Below are 26,260 nucleotides of genomic sequence, written 5' to 3'. Positions count from 1 at the left end.
CCAAGATGGCTGCAGCCACAGAGAGTAGGAGAAAGGCTTGGGTTTCCCAGGCAATGGAAGAAGCCAAGCTTTCCCCCTGCCCTAACCGGCCTAGGCCTCCATTGAAGGCTACAAAGTTTCAATGATAGAAGGTAAAACAAATCCAAACAGAAATGGTGGCAACCACGGAGCAAGCAGAAGGCTTGGCTCTGCTCCAGGCTACAAAGTTTTCATTGTAGAAGGTAAATAAATTCCAGATAACAGGGCCTCTGCTTGGGTCGCCAGGGGGTGTGGCCGGCCTGCAAACCACCACAGGTCCCTCGCTCAGGCAGCCCCACGACCCAAGGGAACCTACACCCTGATCCAGGACACCCTTCAGGGTAAACCAGCTGGCCCCTACCCATGCATCAGGCCTCTATCCTGTATATATAATAAAAGAGTAATTTGCAGATTGACCATTACTCCAACACACAAGATGGCTGTCCCCATGTGGTCAAAGATGGCTGCCCCCATGTGGACACAAGATGGCCACCACAAGATGGCCAGCAGGGGAGGGCAGTTGGGAGGCACCAGGCCTGTAAGGGAGGGCAGTTGGGATGATCAACCCTAAGGGGAGGGCAGTTAGGGGTGACCAGGCCAGCAAAGGAGGGAATTTGGGGGCAAACAGGCTGGCAGGAGAGCAGTTAGACATCAATCAGGCTGGCATGGGAGTGGTTAGAGGGTGATCAGGCTGGCAGGCAGAAGCAGTTAGGGGCAATCAGGAAGGCAGGCAGATGAGCAGTTGGGAGCCAGCAATCCTGGATTGTGAGAGGGATGTCCGACTGCCCGATGAACATCCCTCGAGGGATCCCAGATTGGAGAGGGTGCAGGTTGGGCTGAGGGACACCACCAACCCCCCACCCCCCCAATCACGAATTTCATGCACCAGGCCTCTAGTTTATAATTAAAAGGTGTGGAAGAATCCATGCAGACCACATGTACTCTTTAAAGAAAAAATAAATGTATACAAGTTATCTTGTTGGCTTTGACCAATGATAGTTGAGAAAGCCACTAGGGAATTGAGGCTCCATGCATAAAAAAGTAGAGGTGGAACAGTCCCAGCAGCCGGCCTTCAGCCAGTACACACAGGTCCTCACTGGTGTCTGGGATATATGGGCTGCGAGTTACCCTAGGGTTCCGGGTGTGAAGGCTTTGTCTGCAGATAAATGTTTTGTCCCTGTTAGATACAATTAATTATACCATAGAGGGGACACCACAGAGCCATAAAAAATGATGATGTAGAAGAAGTTTTAATAACATGAAAACAGCCTGGCCAGGTGTGGCTCAGTGGTTGAGTGTTGACCTAAGAACCAGGAAGTCATGGTTCGATTCCCAATCAGGGAACATGCTTGGGGTTGTGGCTCGATTTCCAGTGTGGGGAGTGCAGGAGGCAGCAGATCAATGATTTTCTCTCACCACTGATGTTTCTCTTCTCTCTTCCCCTCTGAAATCAACAAAAATGTAAACAACAACAACAAAACAAAACATGAAAATATGTACTGTATACTGCTCACTGGAAAAAAAATAAAGTTTACCAAACTGTCCCATGGCATGAACTTACATACACATAAAATAAGGATGCCACTCACAGACCACTCTCAATAGTGCATTGCTCTGGGTGGAGGAATTAAATGTGATTTTTTTCTTCTTTAAGTTTTTTTTTTCCTACTCTCTAGGATTTCCAAAATGAATACATATAACTTTTGTAATAAAATAATCTTGGAAAAGAAAGGAAGAAAACATAGATTGAACCATCTCTTTCCCGCAGAGAAGAGTGAGCCCAAAATTATGTACAATCTCTTAAATGTACTTCTTAAATGTTAACCTTCCCTCCTTTCTAATCATCTGACTTTGGTCCCAGCAGGAAACCTACCAAAAAAGTACATGGGGTGGGGAAGAGCACAGATATAATCAAAGTCTAAATATAGAAGATGAAGCAAGAAGTTGTTTTATACTAATACCAACACGGAAGATGCCACGAGGCATTCTTTTAAACACAGTTTAGTGATTTCCACTTTTTAAAAAATTCATCATCTACATTTCTTGTTTTTCGTATTCTCAACCTGTCAACTTGCATTTAAAATGAATAATGTGCTAAAGTTGAGAACATTTGCTGTTGTTACCCTCTAGCTTTCAAAGAAAAAAAAAAAAAAAGACAAAATCCCTTTAGGAACAGGATTAATGACATATGGTAATTACGCCATTAGGTTGAAATATCCATAACAGCATAAACCTCCATTAAACATTCCTCAAGAGGCACTCTTCTTAAAGAGAAATAGTCATTTTTAATTCATAAACAGAAGGCTAGGCATCGAAGTCCTCTTTTCTGTAATCTGACTGCCTGAAGTCATTTGTTCTACAGGTGATTCCGGGCCCAGAAACATCTCTGAGAAAGAGAGAATGTTAGGTTCTATCCCAGGTAAGAGACAACACACTTGCAGATGCAATGTGTGAAGCTCTCAATTCAGGGAAGATTGTCAAGGCAACAAAAAGAATGTACCCTTTCTATTTGTGTGCTACGAATTCTTGGGCAGCTGTGGCTCATTTCCTACCAAACCTCCCAAGCTCCCAGGTCTCCCATTCCTGCAAATAATGAGGAGGCAGGGCTGAGAGGAAGCGCACTCCAAGGGGGGCAGCGAAAACTGATGATGAACCAAGAAATGCAACAAACAAGAAGAACTCTTACTCTTTTTTTCCCTTAGTGGTATTTTGCACCTCTCGATTTTTCTGCCTTTATTATTTTTATTTCAATGTCATTTTTAACTGCTTTGTTTTCCATTGGGTTTAATTTTATAAACAATTTTAAAACTTCTCTGAAAATAGGTAAGATATAAATCTGACATAAACAACAAAAAGCATGTATTCCGAGCTGTAGCATTTCAAATTGTCATAAAATAAAAACGAATGACTTTCTATGATATATTTATCAAGAAACAGCTGTACTCGGTTCCCTGTAAATCTTAAGTATGTAAAACCAAGACTAAGATGTTTTCAAATATGATTTTATTAGAAAACAAGTACAGATGTGCCTCACTTTCTCAGCTGCAGCAAAATTTGATAAGAAACTAAATTTGTATTAATCATAACCCTTCATGGATCCTTTTATTTTCTTAAAAAAAAAAATCTGTTTTGCAAATACTGGGTTCCTTACTGTTTCGGAAGATCACCAGCACTTACTAAAAGCTTACTAAACTTACTAAAGTTTAACACGGGCACTGTGTTAAACACTCTGGTCATCTTTATCATTTATCCTCAGAGCCATTTTACCAATGGGGAAATGGAAACTCAGAAGGAATAAATTCCCCCAGGGTCACTTGGCAGGGAACAATGGAATTGAAATGCAAACCCTGTTTCCAAATGACATGCTCTTCTATTACACCCGACCACTGGGAATACCCAGATTGGTGGCAGCGGTCACGTTGTAAAACTTACTCAAGCAGGTACACAGGCAAGATGTCATGAATCTTGGCCCCAGGATAAATGAACTTGGAAAGAATGGCTTTATGGTCTAAGATGTCACACCCCAAAACTCAAAAACAAACAAATGGCAATGAAAATAATTTATTAAATGTGAAGATTTTTATTATCAGAAAACATCTTAAGTTTACTTCATTTATCCCCACAATAATCCTAGGAGACAGTGAGACAGGTATTATCCCTACTCTAATCTTGTAGTGAAATATGGTAGCAATCATACTTGGGTAAAAACTAATGTTTGAACTTTAACCCTACTCTTCTGACTTCGACCTTCACTTACTTGCTTTGTTCATCGTGCGATGGGCTTAGGGAGGATGAGTTCAAGTTCTGGGCAAGGTTACAGGCTGAACTTTCTTTTTCATTAAAGAGCCAGCCCTAAGTACACTTAGTGGTTATCTCAATGCTGGCCTCGAAAACAATGCTGTTCTATCCAATTTAAAAAATGCACCTGGCATGGTATTGAGACTGTGGGTATATCTGGTCTCTGGCCTGCAAGGTCAGACAGCTAAGTTTATCTTCATCATTCTTCAAACGGGCTAAAGCAAACTAGAAAGCAACATTTTATCCAGGAAGAACAGCAGAAAATTCCAAACAACAGTTTGTTGTAGAATGGGGGTTTTCCTTCTCAGAACCTTTAAAAATAACTACCTGCCCCTAAAGCCTCTCAGTCGTTTGGAGTCCGCCTGCGTGAGGTACTCTTGCGCCTGCCCTGGCCAATTCAATAAATCCTTGTTTGCTTTATAAAATAAATTATCAGCCTCCGGTGGTCTTATTTTGAACCCAGGGTTCGACCCCACAACAGTAGCTAGAGAAACTAAGTACAGAGCACCAAGCGACTTACTTAAGGAGGACCAATACTCAGTGACAAAACAGAAGCCAGAAACCACATATCTTAGTGCACTGTACTAAGTGTCACTTCTCCTTTGTCACAGGGCATTGAGGAGTCATTTCTATCCAAATTAAATGGACAACCCATAGCTTGAACAGGTGTCAAGCATTCTCTGCTTCAAGCAGACATTCTATCACCGAAGAAATTCAGATTTTTTTTTCCCTTCACAATCTGCCATTTCAGTCTAGCTGAACTGTTTGATGTTCACAGTGTACTCATTCATAACCATCTTCACTTTCTTGCTTTCTTAAAGAAAACCTCCGGTAATTTGTTTTGGAGAAAACATTCCACTAAGTAAACTACTCATTGCCACAGAAACTGTCCTCACTCATCCTTCCGACTCCCTCCACTTCCCCTGCTTTGAAACAGAATCGAAACACGGAGGGACTAACCACAGAGAATAAGAAAACAGAAAACAAAAGGATGACTCCTCTGTGAGAGCTCTTCAGGTTTCAGATTAACAAGAAGCTCTTCGAGGTCAGAATTGACCACTTAGAGAAAACAGTTTACACAGACTTCTCTTCCGGTAAATAAGGAGGATTTCCAAAGCAGTCTCTTTAAACAAATCCTAAGCTCTACTTGGGGAAAAGGTCAAACACCACCTGAAGAAGACAACGTTTTGGAAGAACAGGCGTGGGTCGTTTCCCTGGAAAACACTACGTTCTAATCAAATATAATATTTCAATGAGAATTATTGATTACTGCTCTCTAATTATAAGTGCATGTGAACTGCAAATGTAGATAAAAAGTGAGACTCACCATTTATATCCTGGGCCAAGAATGCCTTCTTCCCATTCCCAAACTGGGAAGTCCCTGCTCTTCCCCCATCCTGTCTTGTTTTTTTTCTTGCCAATCAGCAAAATTGCAATTGTACATGAAAATGTTTGATGTTTGTCTCCTCCATTAGGTTGTAAATTCTGTCTGTTTAGTTCCCCACTACAGGGAAAGAGTAGGTGCTCAGTAAATAACTGCTGACTTGTGGATTCCATGACTGCAGCTCCCACTGGATCTCTTCTTTTCTCTGACAATTTCTCCAACCTCGCAGCGAAGAAGGCTTTTCTTGGAGTTGAGGACAGGAGGGTCAATCGGTTTGGGTACCCTGGCAAAGCACCACACCACAAAAACCTACACTGAGTGTGTAGACATGGTGTGTATGTGTGCCAGCTGCAGGCTGCCTCAACTAAAGGGAAAGCAATGCTGGCTTCCTGGATGACTCTCATTTTTCATTTCAAATGTTTGTCCCCTACTGTTCTCATTACTGCTTTTTAAACAGTTAGTTAAGAGAGCAGCACATTTTGGAAGCTGTGTATTAGAAACAATTCTTCCTTAACTAAGTAATCAAGTATGTTTTCCTTAGACACAAACCAAAGTCATACAGACCAACCTACATAAATCTCTTGGAAATCACAGCTTCTTCAAGCCACACTTTATCCTCTGTTCTGTCTCATGCATTCCCTGAACTTCTTTAGGGCAAAGGGAGTTAATTCCCTACATTTGGGTAGCAACTCACAATTCATGAAGCACTTTTTTAAAAAGGTTTTTCAAATGTGTAAGTTTCAACGGAGATGCCAAGATATGATGGTCATAACATTCCAACTAGAGGGTCCAGGCCCGCATGCAAATTTATAAAAAAAACACCTAACAACCAGCTCCGTGGTTCAAAAAGGCCCTGCCTCACATTCAAAATGAAGGGTCCAGAGAATAAAAATGGAAAGTTTTTAAGGAAGATTCTGGGGAGAGTGCTCTTCCACGTGTCCCTCCTCAACATAAGGGCGAAGGAGTGGGTGCATCTTCCCTTGGTTCATGTCGGAAGAGAGGAGCTTCAGGAGGGCCATCCAGAAGGTTCGGCATGTGCCCAGACAGGGAGGAGTGCACAGTGGCGGGGAGAGGGGAGGATGCGGGGAGGGGTGGGAGGACGAAGGGACTGCTAGACTGGCTGGCACTCCCAGCTATGGTCTGTCCGAGGTTCTGCAGTCCTCCCTGCAGACAGATCTGAACCACAGGGAGAAAGCCACTTAGATGCTTCCTAAGAGGACCACCTGGAGGGGTGAAAGGACCTCCCAATGGGGGTCCTATGGAATGGATTGTCAAAAACCCAGAGGTAAGGAAAATGCATTGCTTATATTACAAGTACAATGTAGGGGCCTGGTGACCAGGAGAGAAAGTGCTGTTTGTTAGGCACTTAGGAGGCTCTGAAAGCTCGAGGCCATTTCAGTCACCAAATAAGCACTTTCCTGCCCCTCTCTTCTTCCTTCCTTTTCTAGTCATGATAAAAATGAGAGACTAGGATAGACACTCACAGAGGGAAGACCATGTGAAGACACAGTGAGAAGATGGTCATCTGCAAGCCAAGAAGAGAGGCCCCAGGAGAAACCAAACCTGCCAACACCCCGATCTTGATACTCTAGCCTCTAGAATTGTGAGAAAATAAAATTCTGTCCTTTAAGCCACCCAGAAAACAGCACTTTATGATGGCAGCCTAGCAATCTAATCTACTACCTTAAACCCTAAAAGGCAATTCTTCTGAACTTAAAAACAAGGAAAACTGCTATGAGGATAAGAGTTAGGTTTGCCTCGTGGCCAAGAACGTAAGCCCGGGGCATCTGCCCTCTATCTCTACTATTCTCTGTCCTCTTGTTCTCTCCAACAGTGCTCCAAGCTCAAATTCTCACAGCAGTACTGTCCTGGAAGGAAAGGCCTGGTCAGGTTTAGTTTGAAGAATCCCACAGGAGCACTCTCATTGGTCCTCCTGCAATCAGGCTTCCACCTCCCAGACCAATAGCTGTGTTCAGATAGGGTACGGTACCTGGCCCTGCACCCTGTGGTCAGGAGGAATGCGTCAGCTGTTGCTAGTAGTGAAGAAGGCTGCCAAACAGATCAAATACACAAACCCCACAATTTATATCCATACATCCATGCTCTCATTTTATTCTTACTTTAGAGGGGAAAAACTGAGTAACATATCCAAGGGCATACAGAAAAAAGCAGGTGGTAAGCTGGCTATGGAAACCGGATCATATAACTGTATGTAAACCTAGTACCTTTCCTAATACTCCAAATGTGTCTTTTAAAAGGTATTTTAGAGCAAACAGACCTAATTCATTTGATATCTCCTAATAGGGAGCTAGATAAGTAACCTCTAATGTAATTTCTAACTGTAAAAGTCTATGATTATAAAATAGATCACTCACTGGTTTAGTCCAGGTTTTGTGGTATGCTCTGCAGTCATTCTTCTATTTATTTTAGTTCATCCAATGCACATATACTGAGCATCTACTACCTACTATATGCCAGGCATTCTTCTCCTGTCCTACTGCACATGAAAGAGCCCAAATACCAAGGGAGGCCCTTGAACAACATAGCAACTGCCTGACAAAAATGGAAAAATTAGTATAATAAATTCATCTATTCAAAATAAAATTAAGCTTTAGTGCAAGTTTCATTTGACCAGCCACAAAAAGATATTCTTATAAACATATTAATCACATTTCTCTTTCTCTCTCTCTCTCTTTCACTCACACACACACACTCATACAGAAAATGATAGATCTAGTGAAAATGAGAAACTTCATGGCATAAAAATCACAGAAGATATAACAATTTCACCACCAGCCTGGATAAATCTCCAATCTAAAAAGAAAACTTTTCAGCATCAGACTACAGACACAGCTACAAAGTAAAGAAGGAAAACAAAATTTTATGTAGATGATTTTTTAGGCCTTAAATGTAGTTGCTTAAACCATTCTTCTGTTTATCACTATATAATTTCTTCCTACTAAAAAATGTATTTTTTATTGATTTCAGAGGAAAGGAGAGGTAGAGAGAGCTAGAAACATCAATGATGAGAGAGAATCATTGATCAGCTACCTCCTGCACACCCCACACTGGGGATCAGGCCTGCAACCCGGGCATGTGCCCTGACCTGGGAATGGAACTGTGACCTCCTGGTTCATAGGTCAACGCTCAACCACTGAGCCATACAGGCCGGGCAATTTCTCCCTATTTTAAAAATACCCAGAATATATATTACACATCTTTGGTATCACACTAGACAATTTCAAGATACAACTGGAAATTATTTTTGCTTTCCCAACTCTACTTTCTTGAGAGAACTCTGGTTAGAAGAGATAATGCAGTCTGGCTTTGATTCTGGGCCTTTGCTGATGTGGGTGTGTTAAAGGTGACACAGGTGAGTGTTTTCTATCTTTTTGCTTAGGCATGAGGTGCTCCTTGTAAACATATCTTGCAAAAGCAAAGGTGCAGAAAAAGACCTCCTGCCCCATCATCCTTTGGAGCATCTAATTTGCATGATATCAACCTATTTGCCTCAGGTAGAAAACCGACCAGCTCTAGCTTTCTTGATTCATCTGCAAAACAGAAATATATGCTGTGAGGCATCCTGGGAGGATCAATGATTATTCTAAGTGCTATAACAAGCTCCTTGGAATATACTTGAAATAAAACAAGCACGAATGCCTTGCCTCTTAAAGAAGTTCCTCTATAAATTCACGCTTCTACACATCCAATATTTCACACAAGTGCAGAGGGCTCTGGAGAATGCTGTCCTGATGACCATTTATTTGGGTCAGAAGCAATCCAGTAGCATTAGCACTTGTGTTTGTACCCATCACCCGCAGCTGCCACTGCCAAAGTACATTCAGAGCAGAGCCAGAAAAGAGATTTCTCAAATTGAGACAAACATCCCCCTACTTGGCTGCACAGCTAGCAGAATTCTTTTGCTCCAAAGTCAATTCAACACATGCTTCCATGGCACTGGATGAATGTGCTATTCAGTACTGTTTAGCTGTCATGGGGAGATCTAGGAAGACCTACTCCTTACAGAGCTTGAATTCCTGGTGTGGAGACTGGCTAATTGAAATGAAACAACAGAGTAATTACGGAGTAGAAAGAGGTCTGAACCAGGGCTACGATGTTAGTCATTTCATCACAAACACTGCAGTCTTCTCAATCCATCACCTTTGAACATAGGGCCTGGCTAGATCTGTAAACTTCAGTTCCCAAATTCTGGAATTTTAATTTAGTATCAGAAGGCATGGTACAATCGATATGGTTCAGAAATCACGGAGGGAGAAACTCACTGGAGCTATATGAAATGTCAGAGAGAAAGAAGCCACGGGGAAAGGGAAAGGAGGGAGGTTGGTACAGAGCCTTTCTGGCTACATCTACATCAGGTTACCTACCGAAGAAGCCTTCTCAGGCAGGGCCCTTGCCTCAAAGTTCCCAGGGACACACCTGAATCTCTCATCCTGCTTCCCTCACTTCTGCCTCCGCACTTGCTATCAACAGTACTCCTTGCTGCTAGATTGAGGAAAGTAGTTGTGAAATTAGCTTGCCCTATGGCCAGAGTAAGCTTCATCATCCACCATCACCAACCCTTTCAAAACCCAGGGCTAGCTCCGGGTAAGACCAGAAAGAGCAGAACGAGAACTAAAAGGTCTGTCTGCAACTGCCCTCAACTAACTTTTCAACCCTGCACCAGCCACCTCTCTAAGCTTTGATTTCTTCCTTCAAAACGACTGCTTTAGTCATATTATTAATTTCAACTGAGGAAACTACATGAGATAACAGGTGAAACTACATGAGGTAACAGGTGAAACTAAAGCTTAAGGTTCTCTGAGAACACAAGGTCATCATTTTTATGCTTATTATTAATGGTACAAAGGTGAGGGCTTATTGAAATGATGGGTTAAAAGAGTTTGTTGTTCTACTTTCAATAACAATGGGCTAGTTGATAGCAAAACCAACAGCCTCCTGAGAACAAAACACTTCACAACTGCTGAGGAAATCCAAGGCCACAAATTTTGTTAATAAAGAAAACATTAGAAAATAAGCCACACTCAACTGAATTGTTGTTTTGATCACCAAATGGCTAGCTTAGAAGTAAAATTATATTGTCTTTCCATCGATGTGTTCTATAGCACACAGGTCCTAAATAAATTTTAATATCCCTCTCCAAAATGGAATGATTCCTATTTCCAAAACTCACTGGCAGCGAGAATTGGATTGAGACATTCAATTGTATGCAAGCGAGTGTGACACTTACAAATTGGGGTTCTGGTGAACTGGTAAATCAGATTTTCAAAACAGCAACTACTGCAAATGACTGCTTCTCGTTTGAAGATAACAGGTAGCCTCCGCATGCAGAATTCTAAGAGCCAATTTCAACGATTAGAAACAGCTTCCTGATTTTCTGATTTTTACAAGTTGAGTTTGTTTGGACAGGTGCCGTTTATTCTTAAAGGGAACATAAAACAAACAGAGGAGAAGAGCCATTTTACATATTTTTGCTGAGCTCGGTAAAAATGAGCCTCCAACATTTCTACAATGAAGTTTTATGTCAATAAAGAGCTGACAGAAGGATACACATCTGAAAGGAAATCTAAATGTGAATTATTGCCCATCATCAGGCACAGTCAGGGCTTAGCTTGTAATTTTAGGTTGACCTTGTAAAAAATATCATAACTGACCTATCTCAGTCCCATCTGGTTGTTAAGCCTAACTATTATTGCACATAGATTTTTCTCTATGCTCCGCCAGGAGATGCCATATATTACGTATATTTAGGTGAAGGAGGGCATATGACAACACCTCTATCAAGCCTTGAAATAGCAAATGCTTTTCAGGAACCAACTATACCGTGGATGCTGCACTTTTCTAACGCTTTAAGCTCCATGGCTTATTAAACTATTTTATGTTGTCCTAGAGAACGAAGTATAGTTAGGTGCTGGCTTCCACATCTGAAAGGTGCCACAGAACTATCAAGCTAGACTTGGTTCCCTCAGTCCCTATGACAGAACCTGCCAAAACTAGAAATGATTTTTCTCTCTGGGCTGGGCCATTCTTTGATTTTGGAAGTTTCAGAGTATAAAGAAGCAGAAGCCAGCTAAAAGTTGTTCATGTCTCTCTCAAATACAATATTTAGTCATTACCCACACTGCTTCTAACTCTCTGCAAAAGAGTGTATTCTTCAATGTATCCAAAATGTCTAGGCTTCGAGCTGATATGGCAGAGTTTTGCTCATAGCCCATAGGCGATTGCCGTGGGAGAAACCAATCGACTATTCCAAAGAGAGTAATTCTTTTCCCTAAGACAGAAATCGTTGCTCAATGGTGACATCTAATCACATCCCCTTTCATTTTTTGGGGGAGAGAATAAACCTGAACCTCCATCCTAAAGGAAACAAGTGACTATCATTCCTAAAGAGACACTTGTAGCAGTACCTTTGCAGAAAAATGGATGCCTTTTTTGCTAACGGTGCTCACCCTCTGGGAAAGGGGGACACGGATTGTAGTTTAACTTGCCCAAGAACAACAAATAATAGTGTTTATTAAATCCATCTGCTTCCCCTGAGAAGAAAATATCCATCTTGTGAATAAGTCAGGAGTACCTGAGCCCAAGAAGAAGACTGCCTGAGGTGTTATCATTCTCAAAGGTTCAAATGCACCCCCACATGCTTTGTTGAAAAAGGCTGCAATTTTGGCCAGCAGATAATCATTCTTGGGTCATATCAAATACAGGTAGCATCTACTGTCTGGATTTCCAATGCAGCCTCAACACTGGTTTAAAAGTGAGGATGACAGAAGAGAAAACTGATTTTTTTCTTAAGCCTAACTGCTTTTCTATTTAGTGTACTAGAACCCATTTCAATATTCATTGGCGTGGTAGGATCTGAAGGCAGTGGTGAGAGAATGAGGCTACTTTACAAGTGCTGCCATGAGTTGAGCTCACCGAATAAACCAGTTGCATATACTATTCCATGACCTAAAACTTGCTGAAATAAGGACACATTTTCTGAGTCATCTTGACTGATTAGCATAACTTCTAAAGCCCTTTCTTGAAAAATCAGGAAATAAAACATCCGGTTTTTATGAAGCTCTTTTGGAACAATAAAATATTCATTCAAAAAATATCTTCCAGTGCAAGTAAGGCAGCAATCAGCCTAACTGGCTTCCATTACGTGTGACTCACTGCAGTTTCCTGGCTGGCTTCCACCGGGCTGCCCAAACTCTTTATGATCGAGCTTTATTGTGGCATCTATAGGGAGATCTTAAAAGGCAGAATAGCTTATTTAAAAATAAAGCAGAAAATTAAAATAAAACTCATCAGTGAATAGGAAATAGGTGGCTTTTAGAGGTGAATTTTTTTCTTTGTCTCACAAGGTTACTCTTGATGGAACCAGACACAAATTCTAGTTCCTTTGCTAGTTATAATCCCCAAGTTAATTTTATAGGAAGCCCAACTGAACAGGCATTAGTTACATGCCAAAGTAGCAGAAAATTTGGACCTTTCGTTGTTTAATACATTGGCAGAAATCAGACCTGTCCTTATATTTCCAAAATTTTTGACACCAGGATGTGATCAATCTCAACTTTTCCATATACTTTATGAGGAGAGGATCCATGTCTGTCTTAACTATGACTGTGCACCTTTTGCCTAGCACAGTGTCGCCAGGAAATATGCAGTCTATCCTTGGGGGATGGGAGACCATATACTACATTCCTAAAAACTAAGGCCTTCTTATGTACAGGAAAAGTAAACAGGTTCTTGTGGTCCTTTATCAATTTAGAGCTTCCAGATGGGTCATTAAACATCACCATTAGCCCAGCTGGCATAGCTCAGGGGTTGAGCATCAACCTATGAACCAGGAGGTCCCTGGTTCGATTTCTAGTTAGGACATATGCCCGAGTTGCAGGCTCTCTCTCCTTCTCCCTTCCTCTCTGAAATCAATAAAAAACATATATTTTAAAAAAACATACAAAACATCACTACTAAAGAAAAGGCCAAAAAAAAAGGTCCTTCTGAATTGTACTGGGAGCCTGAGGGAGAAAGGCAGATTGCAGGGAGGGCAGGGGGCGGGGCCTGCAAGAGGCAGTGGGTCAGTCCTTTGAGTCAAGTCTGGGGGACAGCTTTATTCCCATAGAGCTCCCAGAGGTAGCACATCTCTGAACAGGCTGCCCACCTATTGGTGTGGACACTGGCTGGCTTGGAAGCATGCTGCCCTTGGTTGGCCCTGGGGAGCCTGGCCGCAGGGACAATGGTGGTGGGTGCTTCTCAGAGCTCCCCAGTTCCAGGGATGGGGCGCCCCTTCAGCTTTGGCAACGTGAACAGAAACAGTCACGGTGACCATGATGACGGCTCAGGACCAGGCCTCTCCCGGTGTTCCCAGGACCATTTAAGCCCTGGGAGGCAGGACAATACGTGTGTGTGTGTGTGTGTGTGTGTGTGTGTGTGTGTGTGAAAGAGAGAGAGAGAGAGAGAGAGAGAGAGAGAGAGAGAGAGAGAGAGAGAGAGAGAGAGAGAGAGAGAGAGAGAGAAAGAGAGAATTTGTGTTTGGAGAAGACCACAATAATGACCAACATCAGATTCCTGGCAAGAAGGGCTCAAAAAACCTACTTAATGAGTAATAAAAATAAAGGCAAGTAATGCTTTCTTAAGCCTGAGGCTCACAGAGTAATTCACACCAGCTACTCACTTATTAACTTTCTAATGCAAAACAGGAAAAAGCAGGGATAGGACATTTTGATGCAGCCATTTCTGACAGGAGGATATTTTTCTTCAGTCTAAAAACAAACTATTAAACACTTTTGTATACAAAGTACATAATACAATACAGAGTACCTACTGTCAGGGACATGAGGATAGGTTCTGGGGGTACCTATTCTATCCATTGCTTTTTTTTGTTTTTGGTTTTTTTTGTTTAATGTGCCTGCTTATCTTCAGGGCCTTACATCTTGTGTCAAAATGATAACAACCAAATATCTTATTCTGGAAGAAAGCCTAGTTCTTAAGTGGCCCAATTATGACCTAAGATAAATGAAAAAGCAGAAGCACAATAGTTGACACAAGCCAGATGGAAGGGGAAAGGCCAACGGAAAGAGAAGCTCTCAGAAAAGTCTGGTACGGCAGCCAGACCGCTGAGTCACAGGGTTCACAGAGCGGGCCTTAAAAAGAGCCAGTTTAGCCCAACACTTCTTGCATGTAGTTCACCAATTTTACTCTAAAAATAAAGGGCACTAATGATTATGATTCCCACTCATACAAATAAAAGAAATTTCAAAGCCATTACCCTCATCTGAAGAGATTTCACAAAAAAGGATTTCATTAACTACCCAGAGTTTAATAATCCTTCTCTTTAAACTGTTTTATTCCTGGCACTTTATTTTAAACTTGAGCTCCTCTTCATCTGTATGTATCATTGTGCTTCCAAGTATAATGATTTGAACATAGCATTTGGAAAATTAATGCTTTCACTTAATGCTACCTACTACTTTCTAATTTTTTTATTATTAGCAAACTTGTCAGATATAGCTTTTATTCTTTTCTGGATTCAAATGGATTCCAGACATCAGTATTTTATTAGTTACTAGATCTATGAAATGACATGTTTCTTATTGTTCTCTATCAGCCAAAACAATGGTGAACTATTAATGGTTAAGTATCATTTTTAAAAAAATATATTTTTTATTGATTTTTCACAGAAAGGAAGAGAGAGAGATAGAGAGTTAGAAACATCGATGAGAGAGAATCATCGATCAGCTGCCTTTTGCACAGCCCCCACTGGGGACGTGCCCGCAACCAAGGTACATGCCCTTGCCCGGAATCGAACCCGGGACCTTTCAGTCTGCAGGCCGACGCTCTATCCACTGAGCCAAACCGGTCCCGGCTTAAGTATCATTTTTCAAAATAAATGATCGAGGAATATACTACTCGATCCAATTTTGCAACTTGATGTGGATTTTTTAAAAAATATATATTTTATTGATTTTGTACAGAGAGGAAGGGAGAGAGGTAGAGAGTTAAAAACATCGACGAGAGAGAGTCATCGATCAGCTGCCTCTTGCACACCCCCTACTGAGGATATGCCCGCAACCAAGGCACATGCCCTTGACCAGAATCGAACCCAGGACCCTTCAGTCCGCAGGCCGAAACTCTATCCATTGAGCCAAACCGGTTTCGGCTTGATGTGGATATTTTAATATGAAACAAAAGCTCTTCTGGAAAGACACATTTAAATCATAACCTCTCTATTTTGTTAGATTATGCATATCATCACGTTTTAGATTTACTTTTGTTTTTTACATCTGAACAACATCCCTCACCCTATTCTGAACTCTTATCCACTGTGATGCTTTGTAACAGAAATTTCCAGACACAATCAAAAACAAATTTTCAAAAGGTTTGAGCATATTGCTTTTCCAAAGTACAGCACAGACTAATCTTAACCAGATGTTATTGTAGATCCATTCCTATTTATTCAGACATTCATTTATTCAAAAACTATCTATTAAGCATCTATGATGTGCCAGGTACTACTGCGCTAAGTGCTAGCACATACATCAGCAAACAGCTTTCGGTCTGGTAGGAAAGATGAGTAAGTTAACAGACAATTGCCATACAGCATGAAGAGTATAAGCTAAAGGCACTCAAAGGAGAAGCAGCTAAACTGGCTTTTCTCAGGGGAAATGCCCTTAGCAGGTGAATCTGGGTGAGAAGAGTTAAATGGATGTGTGTGGGCGCAGGGGAGTGGAGGCAGGGCACAGGGCATCAGGGCAGAGGACAGGAGAAAGTTTTCCTATGGTCAAGGCCTTAAATATTGATGTGTAACAACTTTTATTTAATCATTTCAGTTTGAAATATAGCTAGAATTTTATTACAAAGATAAAAAAGAACACTGATGTTCACCTGATTCTTGTTGATAGAAGTTCAAGGGTCTTAAACTATACATGTTGAAATAAATCCAAATGCTGTTAATTAAAAAAAAAAAAAAGAACACTGATGGAAATTTAATATTTCCTTGTAATTCGGGCCATCACATTGTTGGCACACATTATAACATAGGGAATATCCTCATAGTCCATTGGGATTTGTTAACTGGTCCCAAATTAGCCTTTGCTTTGAAATCATGCCCTTCCTTCTTTTTATTTATTTATTTTAAATTGTTTTAAAAATATATCTTATTAATTTTTTTACAGAGAGGAAGGGAGAGGGATAGTTAGAAACATCAATGAGAGAGAAACATTGATCAGCTGCCTTCTGCACACCCCCTACCAAGGATGTGCCTGCAACCAAGGTACATGCCCTTGACTGGAATCGAACCTGGGACCCTTCAGTCTACAGGCTGAAGCTCTATCCACTGAGCCAAACCTGTCGGGGCCTTCCTTCTTTTTGTTTATATGGTTGTCTTTGCTATCATTGTTTTTGCTTATAGGAGACCCTCTGTATCCCACCTGTCTTTTTGTTTTAATAACTATGGACAAGGAAATCAGATAAGCAGGCTTATGAAAATCATGTCTAACATAAGAATACATGAGTGAGGCTGGAGGAATTCTGCTATGCCTAAAGTATATGAGATAGAAAAAAGGACCTTATGGTATCAATTTTAGTCATAAGGAGAATACTTTGCTTACCGTTCATTGACTAATTATATACAGAGTCATCAAGGCCTGGAATGCAGGTTCTGAGAAAAGTCAATAATTTCTAAAAGTGGAAACACTTTCACTGACCTTACATAACAATGTAAGTTGAGATGAATCTAGCTAGTACAGGAGAGTTATATGCCAGTAGACTGGGAGATTTCTTTAAAATCTTTAAGCATTAGTGGGATTGCGAGACCAAATTTGTCCCCCTAATGCTTTTACGGAATGCCTACACAATGTCACTGAACCAAATACTGTCAGGTAAGCCTCTAATTCGATGAGAGCAGATGATGATAGGGAGTTGTAGGAACAGAAATAAATGGTATTAGAAGCATTCAAGAATCCTAATTGCCTCTTGTCCCTCAGCACCTGTCCTCTAAGCTACTGAGAGGAATGTCCCGGATCTGCCCATGAAAGGAAAAGGGTTTGGTGCTCAATGTTTCCAAGTCATTTTTTAAAAGTTGGTGGTAGTCAAGTTCTATTTTCCTTCCTATTTGGGGGGCCTGACTCCACCACTGAGCTCCATTTTCATCATGCACATAGTTAGCCAAAATGCATTTCTGATACCTAGAAATGGAACAAGAAGCATATGGAGCAGAAAGCAGAAGCTGAAGTTGTATGCATATGGTTCTCAAAGGTGTTACCATAAAAAGAAAACTGGAATACGAAACTGGTGCTCAACTGGCATCTGTCTAAAAAAGACACTTTAAAAAAGTGGATACCATATCAGAGTGTACTGAAAAGAGAAATACGTGGGCAGGCATCTTGGTTGATATCTGAGATCATGAAAGTTGAAGGTGGCAAAAAGTACTTTTAATCTATATTTTCCTATTGTACTCAAGGGAGCTACTGTCACACCAGAGGCATTATATTTTAGCATCTAGACCGTTATTTTTATTTAAATTACTCATTGAAGCCACCAATTGCTAGTGGTCAAAAATTACTTTCAGAATTCACAGCACGTATATGTGGTAAAGAATTTATATCCATAATATATAAAGAACTCTTACAACTCAATAATAAGAAAGTAAACAACACAATAGAAAACATTTTTGACCAAAGACTTGAACAGACATGTCACAAAAGAAAATACATGAACAACCAACAAGCACATCATTAGTCATCAGGGAAATATAAATTAAAAACACAATGCTATACCACCACACCTACTAGAATGGCTAAAATGAAAAAGAATGACCATGGCAAGTGTTGGGAAAGATGTGGAGGAACTTGAACACTGTTTATAAAACCACCACAATGTTAAAGTAGTTTATAGAGTAGGGTAAGTTCGAATTTCAGTTTCTGAATTCCCGAGTTTAAGAAATGTCTGAAACAGGTACATAAAAAGATGTTCAGCATCACTAATCACCAGGGAAATGCAAATGAAAACCACAAGGAGAGATTACCTCATATCTGTTAGAAAGGCTATTATCAAAACAGACAAGAAATAAGTGTTGGTGAGGATGTGGAGAAATATGCACTCCTGGTAGGAATGTAAATTGTTGCAGTCACCATGGAAAACAATAAGGAAAATTCCCTCAAAAAATTAAAAATAGAACTACTATATTATCTACTTTTGGGGATTTAGCCAAACAAATGAAAACACTACTCGAAAATAAATATGTGTCCTCATGTTCACTGCAGTATTATTAACAATAGCCAAGATATGGAAAAACTTAAGTGCCTATCAATAGATGAATGGATATAGAAATTGTGATATCTCACACAATAGAATATTATTCAGCCATAAAAAAAATGAAATCTTGCAACTTGTGAAAACATGAATGGACCTTGAGAGTATTATGCTAAGTGAAATAAGGCAGACAGAGAAAGACATATGACCTCATTTACATGTGGAATAAAAAAGTTAATATAATAATAAACAAGCTCATAGATACAGATAACAGATTGGTGTCTGCCAGAGGTCTGAGCAAAATGAAGGGAGTCAAGAGGTACAAACTTCCAGTTTTAAAATAAATAAGTATAGGAGATGAGATGTATAGCATGATGAATATAGTTAATAATACTGCACTGCATATTTGAAAGTTGCTAAGAATAAATTTTAAAAGTTCTCATCATAAAATAAAAATGTGTAATGTGTATGGTGATGGATGTTAACTAGACTTACTGTGGTGATCATTTTGTAATATCAAATCATCATGTTGTACACCTAAAACTAATAAAATATGACAATTATACCTCAAAAACAATTTTAAATGTCTTTGAATCCCAGAAGAAATGACTCACCATGCCATATATCATCTTGGTTACCTGCTACAGCTTACAAACAACATGCAATGCTAAAAAAGTTATCTCAACTGCTCTGAAGAACAAAACAAAACAAAACAGAAACACACAAAAAAACAAAATAAACACTTCATAAAAGCTCATTTAGCATATGCAGTTGAGAAAAATTTTAATCTTATATACACATTAAAAATAGACTTAGAAAATAAGTGAGAACAGGAAGGAAGGAAGGAAGGAAAGAAAGAAAAGAAGGAAAGAGAGAAAGAAAGACAGGCCAGCCATAAAATTAAACTGAAAGGAATTGAAAAGTTTCAAGTTTTGATTATATTTCAAGACTGAGGATAATAGAAAACATTATTGTTCTTCTTATATTTTCAATATTTTAACATTAACAGCCTAACAGCCAGGATCTTCTTTCACTTGTGGCTTGAAAGGGGAAATGGTTAATATTCAGGACATGATTTGACCATGGTATGACAGGACCCATCATGACAAAAAATAGATTCTTCAACCACACCCCCTTCCTTCTTCTCAGGACTAAGGGGTATTAACTAGGCCAGAATACCACCTCAGCTCCAGGGACCCCCTTCATGTTTTTTTTAAGAGTTCCAGAGTTACTGAAAATCCTCTCAGCCCACCCATAAGAGCAGAATTTAGAGGTCCTGGGGGGAAAAAGGGCTAATTTGCAATTTGTTATAAACATAGTTGCTAATGTAGTATTGTTGACTTCTAACAATAGATGTTAATTCACTAGTCAAAGCTCAGCTTAAATATTAAATATTAGTCCCTTTGCATCACCATCTGCACTCCTGTATGGGAGTGCAGGGAACCTGCACCTTTAATAGAGTACTTATGGGAGTCTGCCCATTGTTGTAGTTAGTTGTTCGTGCATTTAATTGCCCTACTTGATGGTTGAACTGTTTGAGACTCTGTCTTGATAATCACTATATTCTTACACTATTTATCTCTGTGCATTCACATTAAGTAGACAGGCCTCCAAAAGTATTTGGTGAATAAATTTCATCAATCCTCTTTGCTTCTGTGTTATGATTACCGTTTCTAAATCTAAAATACGCTTCTAAAAAAGAAATAAGATTATATATAGTTTCAACTTCTGTCTATCAGACTTTCTTCTCCTAGTTTATAGGTATTTATAAAATAGGGCTCAAGGAAACTGATAAACAAATTTCCAACAAAAAAAAATAATCTTTGTTTGTATAAGCATGACAGCCATTTCTCATTGTCCCAAATATAACAAGGATCCATAGTTCTTCTGTGTAAGTCATTTTAAGACCAAACATCCAAAGTAAAAGCAACTCTTAGGTGATGACTTTGATCATAAGTACAATCTAATATAAACATGATTTAATGCTTTAAAAAGAAAACCTAAGGCCAAATTTCTTGAGTTGATTGTAAGGTCACTCAAGTTTAAATATCAGCACAAACTCAAAAATCTTTTAGGACAGTGGACACATTCAAATAGGTTTATACTTCAAACAAGGGCAATACAAAGAAATAAAAAGATTTTTCCTTCTTTGCTGAATATTCTCCTTTTGCTGCCAGAATTATTCTCTCCTTATAAGTGCTCTACCCAGAGAAGCTGACAGGCTAACATCAACTGGACTCCCGTGGCTTCTGGCTTCTCACTGGTTTGACTAATGAGAAGAGGAAACGAGAGGGAGGGAAGATAAGGAGAGACATTTATCTTCTTGGATTCTTCCCTCTAGACTACTGGCTGGCAGTGACTCTGTTGCTGGTCCTACTGAAAATTCCCTCTCTCCTAGATTCAGCTCTTACTGGTTCCTAGTAACATAATACCCTAATGCAGGGGTCCTTCACCATCCCTTTTTTATTTTCCATAACTCTGCCTGCCCCACTCCCCGCCACCCCGTATTTATTTATTTAATTTTTTATTTAAAATGTCTTTATTGATTAAGGTATTACATATGTGTCCTTATCCCTCCCCCATTACCCCTCCCCCACACCACTCTGAACACGCCCAATCTTGTCTGCCCCACTCTTGCAAATCATCCTTTCGTTAACCACAGTGACAATTCTTGGATGCTGAAGAAATAACTGAATTCCAGCAATAAATAAAATAATACAAAGAATATAATACACTTATATACCTAAGAGGGAAAATAACTACATTGTCAATTAAGGAAAACAAACATGTGCAGAACAAATAAAAAATATAAACTTGAGAGAAAAGCAGATACATTAAAAAAAATTTTAATCCTAAATATAAATTGCTTAATTATTCTTTACTTTTTGATGTGATTTTTTCTAAATAGACTAGAAGTAATGTTGACAAGAAAGTTTTCTTTAGTTTTCATTCTAAAATACTTATTTCTCCTTATCTGTATTTTTACAAAGCCCTGCTACTGTAGCCTAAGGTATTTGTTCAAACTTGTACTTTCACTTCCACCTTCCCTTTTCCATAGGAGCTATGCTTTTGTATCCAAGTATGTATTATGTTATGCTCCTAACACACATACAGTGGCATGTGGCCTCTAAGATTGCCTCAATAATCTCTGCTTCTGGTATTTATGTCCTTGTGTAATCTCTCCCTTGAATATGGGCTGAAACAAGTGATTTACTTCAAAGGAACAGAACATGGCAAAAGTGATGATTTTGAAGTTACAAGAAGACTGTGGTTTCCATCTAGGGTGCTCCATCCTGCTCTCTCACTTATTTGATCTACAAAATGCCAGCTGCCATGTTGTAAACTGCCCTATGAAGGACCATATGGCAAAGAATTGTGGGAGGTCTCTAGGCAACAGACACTGAGAAACAGAGGCCCCAAGTCCAATTGCCCACAAGGGATTAAATTCTGCCAACAATCAGGTAAGTGAGTGTACAAGTGGATCTTTAAGCCTTCAGATGAGCCTTCAGCCCCAACCAACATTCTGACTATAACCTCATGAGAGATCCTGAGTCAGAAGCGCCAGGTAAGCTGTGTCTGGATTTCTAATGCACCAAAACTGGGAGAAAACAAATGGTGGTTGTTTTAAGCAGTAAAATTTTAGAGTTATCAGCTATGCAGCAATAGATACCTAATATATATATATATATATATATATATATATATATATATATATATATATATATATATAAAATCAGGCATCTTAATCCTTTTTTAAATTGATATTCCTATAGAAATACAACCTGCAGAAACTAATAGCACTAGGGAAGGATAACATTTTAAAACATGAGAATGTGTGGTCTTTCCTTTTAAAAACATGTTATGAAGGGGCAGGAAATAGAAAGAACTCTAGCTAAAATTAGGAATTGTTCAAGCCCAAAAGTAAACAAAAGAGAAATGAAAGGACAAAACTGATTAACTAGAGCTAAGATTTTAAAAGGCTTAAGTGAGAAGTTAAAATATATAGCACCCAAATAAAAAGAGAAACTGTCTTTATCATAGTGAATTTAAAAATGTTTTAAAATATGCCTTCTCTAGTTCTACTTTTCCCATCAAAAAGAAAATGGGAATAGGGTTAACCAATACAAGAATTTTAATAACAGAAAACTGTTCTTAAAGGGAACAAGAATTAAGGAAGGAAAAGAATTAATGAATGCTAATATAAAAAGCTATATAGCTTTCAATCTGTATATTTTATGACTTGCTCTTAGAATTCTAAATAAATTGCATAAGTTTCTTGATAACGACTTGTCATAATTATTTAAAACAACATATATGTAATATATAGAAATTATAAATACATTCTGATTTTTATTATAACTATTAAAAGAAGGTAATCCTCAAAGTTACTGATTTTAAAGCTTACCTTTAACAATGAGGGAAGAGGGGAGGACTCATCAAAAACTAGGAAGATAAACTATAGTTCTCAGAACTATTAGATGGGCATTCAAGTAATTGGAAGGTCAATATTCCACATTTATCAATAAATCAATGTCAACCTATGAAAACATAATGGTCCAAGGTGAACAGGATTCAATTTGGGATGTAATGAGATTGAGAATGACTATTAGCAGAACATGCTCTTTGTCAGAAGAACACATATTCAGAAAGACGTTATATATTTGAACTGGTAGGGAGAATGCAGAAATTCAGCAGAGCAATCTTATATAAGATTAGGTTAGCAAATCACAATAAAAATTACCCTTCAGATCCCTTAGAAAGGATCATGGAAATATAGATTGTGTCTAACTCAGCCAGTCCTTCCTCCAACACCGGAACCAAATGAAGAAGTTGGAGCATGTTGTGCAAAATCACATATCTTTCATCACTAAAGTGATGAAACAACCTGACTTAGAGGCACAAGGCAGCCGAGATGACTGAGGAGCACATGTTCACATCTCACAGGGTGGGCTTACTATCATAACAGATCTCTCCTCCCCCTCTTCTTCCTCCTCCTCCTCCCTCCTTCTCTCCCTCCTTCCCTCCCCTCTCCTTCTCTCGCTTCACTCCCCTAATATACTGTGCATAGACTTCAGAAAGTGAAGGAAAATGTTATCTTTATAACATCTCTGAAGAGCTGCCTAGCCTTTACTTCTCCTGAACTTGTATTACTTACCCTGAATTTTCTATTGACTTTTATTTTATTTTTAAATATATTTTATTGATTTTTTGCAGAGAGGAAGACAGAGGGGTAGAGAGTTAGAAACATCGATGAGAGAGAATCACGGATCAGCTGCCTCTTGCACACCTCCAACCGGGGATGTGCCTGCAACCAAGGTACATGCCCTTGACCAGAATTGAACCCGGGACCTTTCAGTCCACAGGCTGACGCTCTATCCATTGAGCCAAACCGGTTTCGGCATTACCCTGAATTTTCTAAAATAGTACCAGGGAATTATCTAAAATGGTTTTCGAATATGAAACAAGATTGAGTTCTTCTACAGGCAAATACTCTTTAGAGATACCACTTAACACCCACATTTCCATCATTCCTAGTAACTATGATTCTGCTCCATATTCACTGCAATGATTTCCAAATTCCAGGGCTGTGGAGTTATTACAAAGATTCTGAAATCCATACGAGCCACTGAGCATTGACATTAGACTTAACAAATTAAAATAAACACATGCACTCTGAGAAATGTTTCATTTTTCAAATAGGTAGGTATTGTAATTGGCTAAATACAAACACATTTTATATATTTTTGTTTTGAAGTTTTAGAATTGAGCCTACTCATTTGCCTCCCATCTTCCTAAAAAATCCTATGATGAAAATTAGACAAACAATAATTATAAGAAAAAATGTAGCATAGGAAAATCAAGAAGTCATAAATAAATCATACTTTTATAAAGAATTTGTTTGAAGAATATGAACAAATGAGATCAAACTTTTACAAAACAAACACAAGAGAGATTCCTTGCAACCAGTGAAGTATTGTGGACAGTTTTCTCCAAAAGATTGTTAAAACTGATCTGATCAGAATTCAACCACAACAACAAAAGATTAACACATAACATTTCTCACCCAAGAGTTAACTCAAAAAAACCATTTTCAACTATGTACAGACCTCACTAATCACCAGGGAAATGCAAATCAAAACCACAATGACTATGGCTTGCTGCTTGAAAACCTCAAACTTTCGTCATCATCCCATATCTAAGAAATAGTAGTGATTTAAGACTTTAGGGGCAGATGTTTGATATTCTCTCCACCATCTCCTAGTTCTGTGATTTGTTCAGGTTCCCCATCCTCTTTGTGATCCAGCCTCCCATTTTTAAAATGAGAAGGACAATAGGGTCATTGTGAGAATTGGTAGTTTAAATAAAGCTTGCTTCCAAGTCCCTACATGATAAGCACTCAATACATATCATCATCATCATTATTAACCACTCGCCAGGTGTTTGCTGAATCTGTTACAGTCCACGGCGTCAGGCGTTCCAAAGACACACTGCTCTCTTGACTCATCTTTTACTTGATGGATAAATTGTTATGACAAATTGGTTTTCATAAATTAGTGAGATACAATGTTTGTCACTTCATCAAAATGAAGTGTTTCCCTCGGTTTTAAAAAAATCAACTTCTATTTAATTTCCAAATAGCTCCCCTTTGGAGTCAAAGAATAATTTTGTCACAGAGAGAGCTCATCAAAGCCATCAAGTCACTCTGAAAGGAGATTCCAGCGACTGAGACGCATTTTCAGATGGTGTTTACAGTCGCTCCCTCTGGTGAAGAAATGTGTTTTAATAAGACATTTAAACCTTGATCACTGTCTTTAGAATTTTCACTCATTCAGATTCACGCAGCTTGAAGCATTTCATCTCATATCTATAGCACTAATTATCAAACAATGCCTTTCCCCCCTTCTTTAGAATGTCACAGGAAGGGGAAAAAATATATACTTTCCCTAGTCATAATTTTCTAAACAGACATTCAGAATTTTATTATTTCGCACCTATCTATACATATTAGTAAAAGCCTAAGTGACCGTTAGGACCGAAAGACTGGAACGACTGGCCAGACCGGTCGCTATGATGTGCACCGATCCAGACCTTGCTGCTGGGACCCTAACAGCCCCAAATCTGGTTCACTCGCACCCTGGGCCCAGACAGGAGGGAAAAAGGAACCCGATTCCTCGCAGAATCATCTGTGCTTTAGCTTGCTGCTGGGGCCCTGATAGCCCCGAATCTGGCTCACTTGCACCCTGGACCCAGATAGGAGGGAGCCCTATTCCTCGCAAAATCATTCGTTCCTTAGCTTGCTGCTGGGGTCCTAACATCCCCAAATCTGGTTCACTCGCACCCTGGACCAAGACAAGAGGGAGGAGGGAGCCCGATACCTCGTGGAATTGGCCATTAGTTAGCTAGCTGCTGGGGTCAGCTGGCCGTGGTCCCACCCCCCTGTAGGCGAGTCCGTCCCCCCAGCCCTCATCGACCTCAATCCTGGCAAGGCAAAGGGACCCACCTGTGCACAAATTCATGCACTGGGCCTCTAATATCAGTAATAATGTCAAGTTCTCTATAAGATAAAGAACAGAATAAAAATAATTCCAGAGTTTAAAAAAAATCCCACAATGAGATACTACTTCATACCAGTCAGAATGGCTATTATCAAAATAACGTTGGTGAGGATGTAGAGAAAAGGGAACATTCCTGCACGCTTGGTGGGACTGCAAACTGGTACAAACCCTATGGAAAACTGTAAGGAGATTCCGCAAAAACAATACAAAACAAAGCACTAAAAATAGGTATACTATACAACCCAGCAAT

The 26,260-nt window shown here is 39.4% G+C and overlaps 1 protein-coding gene across 3 annotated transcripts in view; it reads right to left on the bottom strand.

Annotated features, from left to right (window-relative positions):
• The window catches only part of PPM1L (protein phosphatase, Mg2+/Mn2+ dependent 1L), a 279,964-nt gene that overhangs the window by 92,170 nt on the left and 161,534 nt on the right, over nt 1-26,260 (bottom strand). The window lies entirely within an intron of this gene.

The sequence above is a fragment of the Pipistrellus hanaki genome (assembly GCF_964339955.1).
Source record: "Pipistrellus hanaki genome assembly, chromosome: 2".
Lineage (NCBI taxonomy): Eukaryota > Metazoa > Chordata > Mammalia > Chiroptera > Vespertilionidae > Pipistrellus > Pipistrellus hanaki.
The sequence above is the reverse complement of the archived record's forward strand: the minus strand, read 5'-3'. Positions and strand labels throughout refer to the sequence as shown.